At 36.1% G+C, this 12,399-nt stretch overlaps 1 protein-coding gene across 3 annotated transcripts in view; it reads left to right on the top strand.

Annotated features, from left to right (window-relative positions):
- OXR1 (oxidation resistance 1) overlaps positions 1 to 12,399 on the top strand; it is a 4,227,902-nt gene that overhangs the window by 546,563 nt on the left and 3,668,940 nt on the right. The gene's annotated exons all lie outside the window — the stretch shown is intronic.

Raw genomic sequence — 12,399 nt, forward strand, 5'->3', positions numbered from 1 at the left:
CATACCTAGTTTTTGGTGGGTTTTCTTTATATTTTGCTGAATATGGATGTCAAACTTGAGGTGTTCGTCTATAGTTACATCAAGTAGTTTGGCAAAGGGAACAACTTTGATTGGAGAGTTGCTTTGGCTAAGGACTTGGAAGGAATTGTTATCAAAAGAGAAGGATTCTGATGGTGTGAATAGTAGTATTTTAGATTTGTTAACATTGAGAGAAATGTGATTTTGGTGCATCCAAATCTCAGTAGTTGAGAAGGCAGTCTGGGTTTTAGATAGGAGTTCAGGGAGGTTAGAGGCAGAGCAGACAAGTGTAGAGTCATCTGCATATTGGATGACTTTGACATTAGGAATAGCAGAGTGAAAGTTATTGATAAAGATATTAAACAGCATTGGTCTGAGGATGGACCCCTGTGGTACTCTGGTAGGGGTGGGTAAGAAAGGTTAGGTGCCTTTTTTCCATTTCACTGCCTGAGATCTATCTGACAGATAGCTTCAGCTTAGCATTACTCCATTAAGAATCAATCAAGTTGTTCAGGATTTGAGATCGTATGTGGACAGTGACCTAACTTTCAACCAACATGGGTCCATTATAATAGGAAACCCCTTCTATATCACATAGCTTACAAACAAAGGCATTGTGTCTAGATCTAGGGATGTCATTGTCTCCATTTACTCAGCCCACATTAGGTCAGTCATTGAGTATAGTGCCCCCTTTGACATGTATCTGTCCAAACACATGCAATAACTAGAATATCCACAGGGATACCTTACTAAAAGAATGCAAGGTCTTAAACAGCATTTCCTACATGGACCAACTCAAAGCCCTGTCACGATACCCAGAATCCTACAGACTGCTAAGTGGTGACCTGTGTCTAACATATAAGGTATCCTCCGACCCAGTATCTTTGGATTTACTGAACATCAGCAAGTGAAATGCCATCATAAGTACTCAGTTTAGAGATCTAATCCTCTTTTGTAATATCAATAGAACAGTTTGGAGGGACAGGTTTATCTTGCAGTGGATACTGCTACTGTGGAACAGACTCCCCATCCACATAAAACAAAGCTCCTCCCTGTTCATATTAAAGCACAACTTTAATCTATGAGTGGGAAGCACAAGACTTACCCCAGGACTTCTCCCTGTACAACTAATGGAAATAAGTAGCTCCTAAATGCTTATTCCCATGCATGGGTCCCCTCATATTATCTATGGTATGATCCCAGTTATTCTGACTAGCGGTAATATATAATTATTAACCTTGGGATGGATAAGGCCAATTTAACACCAAATGAGATAGGTTAATTCAAGCACAAAAGGGAAAGTGACCAAGTTTAAAATGGCCCTCAAGGGCAGCTAGCCTAGTACTTGCCAATGAATCTATGAAGTGAATAGTCATGCATTTTAGAACTAGGTGGGCTACAGAATATGCTTTTCTGAGTTTGGTAGATATACACTCATCAGAGTTTAAATTGTTGTCTAATACCCTTACTATGTCTTTAATGTTGTTGTTTTTTATGATTTGACCTTTTATATTTTAGTCATAATTTCAACCCTTTTTGCCCAGTCTCATGATGCTGTGCATCTGTGTGTACCAGCCTATGAACCTATGATGCTGTGCATCTGTGTGCACCAGCCTATGAACCTATGATGCTGTGCATCTGTGTGCACCAGCCTATGAACCTATGAACCTATGATGCTGTGCATCTGTGTGTACCAGCCTATGAACCTATGATGCTGTGCATCTGTGTATATTTTTCAGACCATTTTGTTGAATTCCAGCATATTTTATTGAAATAATCATGCTATCCAGTTTGCAATCCTAAATCCATTTGGATACCCATAGCAAATTGACAACTTTTATATGTCAGTAGAATATTCAAACAGAAGTATCCCCAATTCAGAGCCCTGTGGTGGATCACTAGTGACCCCTATAACAGTAGACAGATAACCTCCCATCCTACATTATTTTATTTTACTAAGCTAATACTTTCTCATTGACATGCATATCGATTGTCCTTCACTGCTTTTAATATATCATGTATTCCCTGCTGTTGAATAATCTCAAACATTGTAGAAAGGTCAAGATAAGCAGCATGCACCATCAGCCCTTCAACATGTGCAATTGTTACATCTTCAAAGAATTGCACAAGATTCTGGAAGCAATATCTCCCTTTAACAAACCATGCTGTTTCATGTGTAAAAGAAGCAAGTCACTTGCACCATTTTGAATAAGCTCCATTATGACCCTTTTGTCGTGATTTTACATGGAACACTGATCATGTTGGTGGATCTAAAATTGTTTGGGTGTGATATGACTCCCCCACTCCTCCCCAACCAAGAGACTTTGTGAACTGGTACTACAAAGTCCTGCCACTGTAGGTTAGGAACATACTCACATGCCAACATTTTTCTTAACATGATCAATACTGACTAAATTATGTCTTCCTTGATTTTGTATAGGGAACCACCAGGTACATTATATAGTGCCATGGGACATGAATTTTTAATTGTATTTGTAACAGTAATTTGTAAGGTGTGTCTTCCATATTAATTCAGCCCAGACATATTTATTTAATTGTTGTGAATTACGCATAGGATTTTTCTAAAATAGCATCTGCTTTATCTTATGGCTGGGTAATCACCACATTGTTCATTAACAGCATGACAGTCAGAACATTTCCATTTCAGTTTTCTGATATAAATAAATGTGCATTATTATCACTTTTAGCCTTTGAGACTAAGCTGAGTTCATTGCAGGATCACAGGCATTTGATAAGTAAGGCAAGTATTTTAATCTATGCTGCTTTAGGACTATAGTAATTATTCAATGCTAACAATAGGTGGTAAGCAGAAAGATCCTAGGTTTGTCATTATGATATCCAAGGCATTGTGATTTCTCACCATTTGATTCAAATTCTTTCATTAACATAGTCAAAAAGTATTTGAATCTCTTAGTTGATAATGAATATTTGCCCAGTAGGTGTTTGGGTGCTTATATTATAATGTATTTATATTCATGTTTACATTATGGAGTTCACTGAAGAAATAGTCATACTCTGTAGGGACATAGTGCACAGTAGATTCTAACAGTGTTATATTCAGTGTCACTGATACTAGTTGTTGTGTAAGCAATTTGCAGTTATTGAAGGAACAAAGTCTAGAGTTGCTATCTTGTCTTCTGGCATTTAGCTACTTTTTTACAAAGACGAAGGCAATATTATCTACCCATTGACTCTAGAACATTGAAGGAGGTATCCTCTGAAATTTGTGATGTGAGTTTTGGATACTATAATGTGTTTCAGTAATGGTGGAAATATATCCTCCAAATAATGGACATTTACAAAAAAATGGTATTATTTATATTTCTGCTACTGTTGCCACTAATTTTTTAGCATGTGCATTTTTTTGTCTTCTAATTTGCAGAATTCTTAAAAAAGGCACTCTGTTGACAGAAAAAACAAGTCATATTCATTAAAAACACAAATTGATACTGTGAAGCTTCATTATAAATAAATCAAAAATGGACCTCATCTCCATGATGAACAGACAGTAGTTTATTAAAAAAAAGAAAAACACACACACAAGGTAAAATCGCTCAAAATAAAAAGAAAAAAAAATTAAATGCTTAACTTGATCATCTTATTTTTCGTCTGTATCAACCTGACTTCTTCAGATAACAGTTATGCCAACCCTCCCACATTATAAACCCTAAACTGGTTATCAGAAAAGAAAAAAAGTTGATTATTACCAATTAATCTATTCTAATAAGGTAAACAATCCATGTAAAAATAAGTAAATAAATAAATAAATAAATAACTACAACATCCAGGACTACAAACAACATGTCATCATTCAATAACTATTTGTATAAATATTTACAAATAAATAACTTCAAATATAGATAAAATCATTATAAATAAAAAGAGAAATATTGAGAGAGAATATTCTTCAATTTAACTACTAGTATTATTTGTTGGTAAAAGCAACCCTCTAGTGGCCTTCTTATGCTATTAAAAAGCTCTTAATCTATAACTTGTATAAAATCTTAAGGAAACCCTATATATTGCCCCCAGTATAAAATTTGTCAATGAATTAAAATAATTGCACAAATATATAAATATACCTAACAACTGAATAAAAGTAACCTTAAAGTCTAGCTGCCCTTAATTTAAGGACAGGGGCCAATTTTCATTTAATCCCAGGGAACTGTTAGCCTGTAAAACCAATTGCAAATAAATTTCATGATATTCAATTCTTTCTTCCCATGGTCCACCCCTAATATCTTGTCTTACCTTCTCAAGAACAAAAAACAAAAACATGGCTTGTTTACACTTCAAAGTGTGTTTATAAAGGATGTTATTAATATCTTGTTTTAATATCATAATAATGTTCATAAATTCTACATTTTGGAGCCCTTTTCATCTTCTCTATATAAAAAGCCATGCATTCCTTACAAGTGGCCAGGTAAATAATTCCTTTACTATTACAACCGGCAAAAACATTGGCTTGTATAAGTTGGTCTCTACTAGGTATATATATATATATATATATATATATATATATATATATATATATATATATATATATTGCACTTTTATTAAGGATATGCTAACACTGTGCACACCTTCCACATTTAAGGTCTCCTTCCGTCTATCATTCTGCACATTGTACCTTCTGCTATTATTATCTAAAATATTCTTTATACTAAAACCTTTTTTATATACAAACTTAATGGGTTCATCAAATATACCCTCTAAATCAGACAACCTCCTAAACAGCTCCCATTTTTCTGTGATTATTCTTTTTATGTTAGTAGCATCCTTGTTATAATACATAATAAAAGCCTTTTCATACCCTGTGTTTTTTCTGTACCCACAATGTATGAACTTTGGTTAGTTTTACTAAATCATAAATTAATATTTTTCTTACCCAAAATTGGACAATATTTGTCACCTCTGCCTTGCAGTACTCCCTCCATTATCTCGTCAATAAGCTTCTGTGTATATTTTCTTTCTCTAAACATGTTTTTCAAGGTAAATCATTTTTGTCTGAAATCATCCTCATCCGAGATCATTCTCGAAGCTCTTGTGTATTATCAATTTAAAATACTCTTCTTCTGTCTAAATGGGTGGACACTTATATAAAATAAATAAGAGTTTAAAAATGTATCTTCCTAAAAATTGTGGACTTAAAAAAAACATTTGAGCTTCATCTATACAGTGTATAGTAACATTTAAGTAGTTCACCTTTTTCTTATCTATTTTAAAGGCAAACGTAAGAAAATGTGTGGTCTTACCTATATATTGTAAAAATTCTTCTAACATTTCTTCCATCCCTACCCAGAAGATACAGATATCATCCAGGTACATCTTATACAGGGTCCAATATTTTATGAAAGGGGAATTAAAAATACATTTTTTCTACCACATTTGCAAGATTATATTAGAGTAGCAGGATGCACAACTTGCTTCCATCACTATCCCACTAATTTGTTTAAAAAATTCCCCTTCAAAATGAATAACATTATTAACTAATATTATTTCTATCAACTCCAATAAAACTGTAAAATCTTTAAAATTGAAAATTCCTTTAGCCACCATAGCCTCTTCAAACCATTTAAGTCCTATTTTCTGGAGTATTACTGAAAACAAATCTATGATATCTGTTGTGACAAATAAAGCATCTTTCCCAAAAGTCCTTTAAGAACCCTTCTTGTTGTTCACACGTAGTCTTAAGCTTGGAATCAATGTATTTAGCTATGGGGTGTATTTTTGAACCATTCCCTGCCAATATGGGCCTAAGTGCATGATCCTTCACATTTTTATTTACTTTAGAGATTCCAAATATACTTGGGATAATTGGTTTGTCCATCTTTAAATAATTAAAAGTGTCTCCATCAATTAATTCATCTAATAACAACTCATTCAAAATATAATCCATTTTCGAGTAGGAAATGGAAATTTCTTTCTTAGAAACCCTACTATATTTAGTTTCATCACCTGAAATATCCATCATCTTCCCTACATACATGATTTGATCCATTATGACCATTCCTCCCCCTTTATCTGATGTCATTACTCTAATATTTGTATTTTTACTTAACTCCTCCAATAGCTGTTTTTCAGTCCTGGGGGGGTTAGGCCACACCTTAACTTTCATTAATTCTTCTAACTCCTGCTCATTACTTACATTCCCTATGAAGAGGGGTGAGGCCCTTTGGGTGCAAAGCATCCAGGTTAGTTGCACAATCAAATTTTTTAACTATTTAGCTGTCATTCTATATGGTGTGAGGATTTCACTAAGCAGAAGAGTTCTCTCATGCTGAGTAAGATGTTTGATATTCACACCAAATCCTGTTGCATATTGAAGAAAGATGAATATCTTTGATTGCTCAATCTAACATGAACAATGACAATATTATAATTAACCTTAATCCTTTGCAAACTAGTTGAGATGCCCTTAATTTTGGTCTCAGGCAGACATAACACAATCACAAGCTGCTTACAAATTCTAGTGAGGTATGTGTCTGTTTTATGTATGATGGACTCAACAATTACTGGTGCATTTTTTTTCAGTTACCAGGTTGCAGTGTCTGTCTTACTGCTTTAGTGTTAACCCCTAGTATTTTGTTGTCATGGATTCTCTCTGCTGCCATAGTAGAGCAACTCTGTGTTTGATTTATAGGGGAGATTGGGAGGCCTGGATAATATGTTGCAAGTCTAAGATTATAGCAGGAGCAGGACAGATTAAGATAGCCTGCACCTTGCAAAAGAAATTGGTTTGTAGTAAGTCAAATGTGAACTTGATGATGGGGCGGGAGTCAGAGCTTCTATAGCATGGGAAAAAGTGCAAGCTAGATATAAATGACCTTATCTCTCTTTAATCCAATGGTTTTTTATGTTGATCTTGTGGTCACAGATGGTCTTTCTCCTGTTCTGGAACGGCCTTGTAGAGAGATGTTTGGTGGGTATAGATCTCCACATTGTGTGCTGTACATATGGATTTTGTGCCAGTAGATAAGAGGATTATTTCTGTGTAATTGCGGTGCATACAGTATGTACCTACCAGCTATCTGAAGGAGTCTGGTCTTCTTGGAGGTAATTGACATGGTATCTTTTCACTTAATGACTCTGCAGTTAAACTGGGAGACTTCAGTGCACATATGTGGAATATGTTCATTTATTGGTGCTATATTACTGTTCTGTTCAGACACACTCTGTCAGTTCTGCATAAGTATCTTAAGCCAGGGAAACAGAAGTATCCCTCATCACCTGTAATAGAGTTTTTGGTTTGTTTATTTATTTATTTATTTATTTATTTTATTTATTTATTTTTGGTAAATGAACTAACCTAAAGTCAGTTTTTGGCCATAACCCAGGCCTGGAAGCAATAAAAAATCAGAAAAAAACACGAGTATCTAAGAAGTATGTACAAAAAACACTGCTATACAACAATGCTAAAAGAAATGAGGTTATAATCAAACTTTATAGCTGCAAGCAAAGACATTAGTAGGTACATTATGGTAATTAAGATAAATAAAATCATGGTACAAATGATATGTTTCAGAATAAATATTGATTTGAAAAAGTCTACCAATCAGCTATTTACAAATGAATGTAATAGTGTGATACAAGGACATAAATTGCATCTCCTTCTTTATTTCTTTATTTGTGCTGCCAAGTACAAGGCATCCTACTCATGTAGTGACATTATTTGACATACATACTATTATTCTGGTGTTATTCGAGGTTGTGCTTTAATTATAAATGAATGTCATGGTCTTAGTTATATTAAAGCACTGATTACAGTTCATGCACTTACTAATTAGATGGCCCAGTGGAATGTCAGCGTGCAGGAAGGACAGCTGTAGCTTAGGACTGTGCCGGATATGTGAATCGTGCAAACTTCCTGGCGGCTCTGCAGACACCTTGGTTATAATCCCATTTACCTTCCACACTGTCTGGCAGCTCACAGAATGGTGGCCTTTCTTCTTTATAAAGCTTAATGACTATAGGCCTGGTGACCCATTACTGATACATGTATCTCATATATACAGTAGCTTCTAATACTTCAGTGAGGTGGGCAATGTCATAAAAGGTATCCATGGCATTAGCTCTATCCTGTTGTGTGATAAGAAACCAAATGAAATCATGTATTTGTGGATGCATTATATACTGAGGAACATTTTGAGTTTTTTAACGGTAGGGGCCTGCAAAATACCTAACAATCCCCAGCTGGTCTCCAAAAACTCCTTGCAGCTAATGTGGACAAAGATATAATCATCATAGCCTCCACAGATATGGGAAGTCCACGCATTAATATTAATTCCACATGTGAATAACATATTAATCAAGACTCCTACAATCTTCAAAGTGATGCTAAATCAATTCTTTTGACCAGTGAAACTATATTACGTCACCCACTGATGATACTGTTTACGTTGATAGTGGACTGCACGGTGCACATATCAGCAGGAAGTGACATGCTGAAGGCTACAGTATGTAGCTGCATGGTGGGTACTTTTACTCTGAGCATTCTCACCATATGTAGTGGAAGCATTTTGGACGTACTTTGTTGTTTTATCTTCAGCTGCAAATAGCTGCACAATTTCCTCTGTAGACAACTGTGAATCATGAGCGTGTTCACCTTCTGTACATTTTAATATCTTTAGGATGTCATTTTCATACCCCGTGTCATTTGCATGTCATTATGCAGTAATTTGTATATAGCTTTTTTGTGCATTTTGTCTGTCTACACTGGAGTTCATCATATTACAGTGCATCAGTACTCTGTGCCACACACCCACCTGCTAATTCTTTTCAAGTGCATGGTGGGTAATATGCAGTTTGTCTATGAATGCCAAGCTTATCTTGTATCAAATATAGTCTGGTCTTGTATAAAGCAAGTTTATGAAACTTGAATACTGCAGTACAATGTGTCCAAATATTTTTTTTCTTTGAAGAAAATCACCTCTCCCACATACACACATCACATCTATGCAAGGGGAAAACATTTGCATCCATAGTTAAATATAATGGCCTCTGAGGTAATTGTATGTTAGGAAAAGGAGCACAGTGACTTTGATAAATCTGTAGCTCATATCAGCCTCAGTTTTTCAGGAATTGTATGGTTGGTCTTCATGAGATTTGATATTAGACATTATGTATTTGGTATCCAAGGTCCACGTACATTGAAGAATTATTGAAAGTCACTTGGAACAGCTTTTGATTGAAGGATTGTACCTTATCAAAACAGCTACCTGTGGTAACTTTGTGTTATTCAAAGTTAAGATGGCTGAGGTTTTCCTTCATGTGTCAAAGTCATGGGTCACTATATATTTTTTTTACTGTCATTATGTGCTGTTAACACTTTGTCTGTTGTTAAAATGTTACCATAGTTAATATGAAAATCCTGTAAGGATATAATCAAAAACATGACAGGTCTAAATTTCATAACATGTTTGATTCAGTGTTATTCCTTATCTTCTTCTTCTTTCGGCTTTTCCCCGTTAGGGGTCGCCACAGTGGATCAGCTGTCTGCTCATGATTGGCAGTGGAGTTTTACAGTGTCGAGTTGCCAGCCCAGCACCCAACCTTCCACAGAAGGCACACACATGCACACCTAGGGCCAATTTAGAGTGTCCAATCCACCTACAGCATGTCTTTGGGATGTGGGAGGAAACCAGAGCACCTGGAGGAAACCCACGTGACCACAGGGAGGGCATGCAGACTCTGCACAGAAGGCACCCCAGCATCAAACCGGAGAACCTCTTGCTGTGAGGCGGCAATGCTAACCGCTGCACCACCGTGGCCGCCCATTCAGTGTTATTCCTTATAATATGCTGAATCTGTGTGGGCCATAATGAAATCCCTGTAAGTATAAACTCTTATAGGGTCTTATTTAAAACAAATGTTGAGAAAGAAATATGCCACTGAAATATATTCCTGCTGCAAACTAAATGTAGCAATGTTGGCAAGGGACATTTAAGCTCAGTGTTGACTTTGTTTGTTTTTCACTCCCCGGTCTTTTGTCATTTGATCTGCCTGCCTGTCTTTATTGTTATCTCTCACTGTCATTTACAAACAATACACATGGTAAGATTAATAGCAGGAATCTTAAAATTTAGCCACATTAAATAAAAGAATATCATTAAAATTCCCCATGCTGAAATCATGCTGCCATCTTTCAGTCTGAAATAGAAAACCAACCTAGATAATAAAATAAAATTCAGATCAGTTAAAGATACATATTGGCACTCTCTAAGCAGCAGTTTATTAAGACTCATCATACATATTCTGCATGTAAATAAGGGTCTGTAGAAAAGAACACCTCTATGAATCAAACCCTGCATATCTATCTCAAAATATTTGCTTAAGAATGCTGGAGAAAGCCAGAAATAATGTATGTGTGTGTGTGTGTGTGGGGGGGGCGCAAAGGAAGTATCCGTCTAATTGACTTAAAAAAGTTAATAGAACAATTGATTTTGCATCCACATGCATTTTTTGACAATAAAAAATGAAACTCTAACAACTAGCATTATTGACTGATTGCAATCCTGAGTGATTTATCAGAAAATCAAAAAGTTTAAGATGGACAAGTTAAAATGAAGCAAATGCAGGAATCATCGGTAAAATCAATGAGAGCAGAGAGTCACGGCACCCTGCCATTGATTTATTGACATGCAAGACATGTCAGTTTTTAGATGTGTATTATCTTTAGAAAACAATAGTATTATTATTTAGCAGTTAACCATGACAATACTGGAAATTAAAACCTTTTTTCCAAAGAATTTGTCTTTTTCAAGCAATGCTTTGGATCAGTACAAACCTCGCTGCAGTAATTTCTCATTTCCTGTAGACAAGCTCTTGAAAACATTTTGGGAAAATGTAGAACAGGACTGTTTTATAAGGCAAAACAAATATTATCAGCATGATCTAATAATAACCTAATACTACATTCATAAACTCCATCTCTGGAACTCACCAATCCCGTATATAGCTGTGTTCTACACATTTGCTGCATGAAGAACTAATTGAAGCGTTCATTTATATAGACCATGAAAATGGCAAATATGATCAAGATGTTGTGTGAGTTAGGGTAGAAATGGCTCCAGAGAGTACCCGTAGTAGTATGGAGCGAAAGACATATCCTAGATGACTGAAGAATAAGCATTGTAGTGCCAGTGTTCAAAAACAAATGGGATATCCACAGCTGCGGGCAGTATAACGGTATGAAACTCCTATCACACTGCATGAAAGTATAGGAAAGGGTGACTGATTAACAAATACGCAGAATAGTAGAAAGTAAGATGGGATATAAACAGTTTGGGTTCAGATCAGGATGCAGCATAACCAATCCAATATTTGCAGAGACAGATAGTTGAGAAGAAGCTAATGATGAGGAATTATTCTAACCAGGCATTTCTAGACTTGGAAAAAGCATGTGACAAGGTACCAAAAAAGCTGATTTGAGCAGTCCTGCAATGGTTCAAGGTCCCAGAAAGGCTGATTCAATTAGTATAGACTATGGGTAAGGACCCAGTGACACAAGTACAGGGTTCAGGCTCACAGAGGGGTTTTTAGTGGGAGATGGTCTACAACAGGGTTCAGCTGTGAGCCTACTGCTGTTCATACTGGTGGTGGACTATATTAGCAAACAGGCTGGAGCAGATGATGTGGCTTTACTAGCAGACTCTGAACAAGAGCTTGATAGGGAATGGAATGCACAACTAAAGTCACATGGGATGAAAAAGAGTACAGGCAAGACAGTTATCATAGCAACAAATGGGGAAAATCAGAAGAAGCTGAAAATGCGATAGAAGGAAAACTAGTGAAACAGGTGAACATATTCAGATTTCTAGGAGGGGTGGTTAAGGAGAATGGAAGTCTGAATAAAGAGGTCAAAGTTAGAATCAGAGAGGCTGCATAGAGCATCAGGAGTTGTGTGTGACAGGAGAATGACAAAGAAGCTGAGTTGTAAGGTGTACAAAACAGTGGCACTATCAGTACTTCTCTATTGTACAGAAACTTGGGCAGTGAAGGTAGAGCAGTTGAGGAAGCTAGAGGTGATGGAGATGAAGTGCCTGAGATAGATGGGAGGTTGCACACTGTTGATAGACAAAGGAATGAGGACATCAACTCAGAATCCAAGGTTGCTCTAATTGCAGAGAAGGTCAAAGAGAACAGATTACAGTTTGGGTACATGTACAAGAAAGAAGATGACAATCTGGTGAGGAAGATTTGGGAGAGACAGGAAGAAGGCAAGAGAAAACAGCATCATCCGGCAAAGAGATGGCTGGATTGTGACAGTCAAGTATAACCATGGAATAAGGTAGGAGAGCAGCACTGAATCAAGAAAGATGAATGGTGACAGTTGACATGACACCTCGATCCCATGTAGAA

Source organism: Protopterus annectens, chromosome 3.part0, assembly GCF_019279795.1.
Source record: "Protopterus annectens isolate FY-2018-M chromosome 3.part0, PAN1.0, whole genome shotgun sequence".
Classification (NCBI taxonomy): Eukaryota; Metazoa; Chordata; order Ceratodontiformes; family Protopteridae; genus Protopterus; species Protopterus annectens.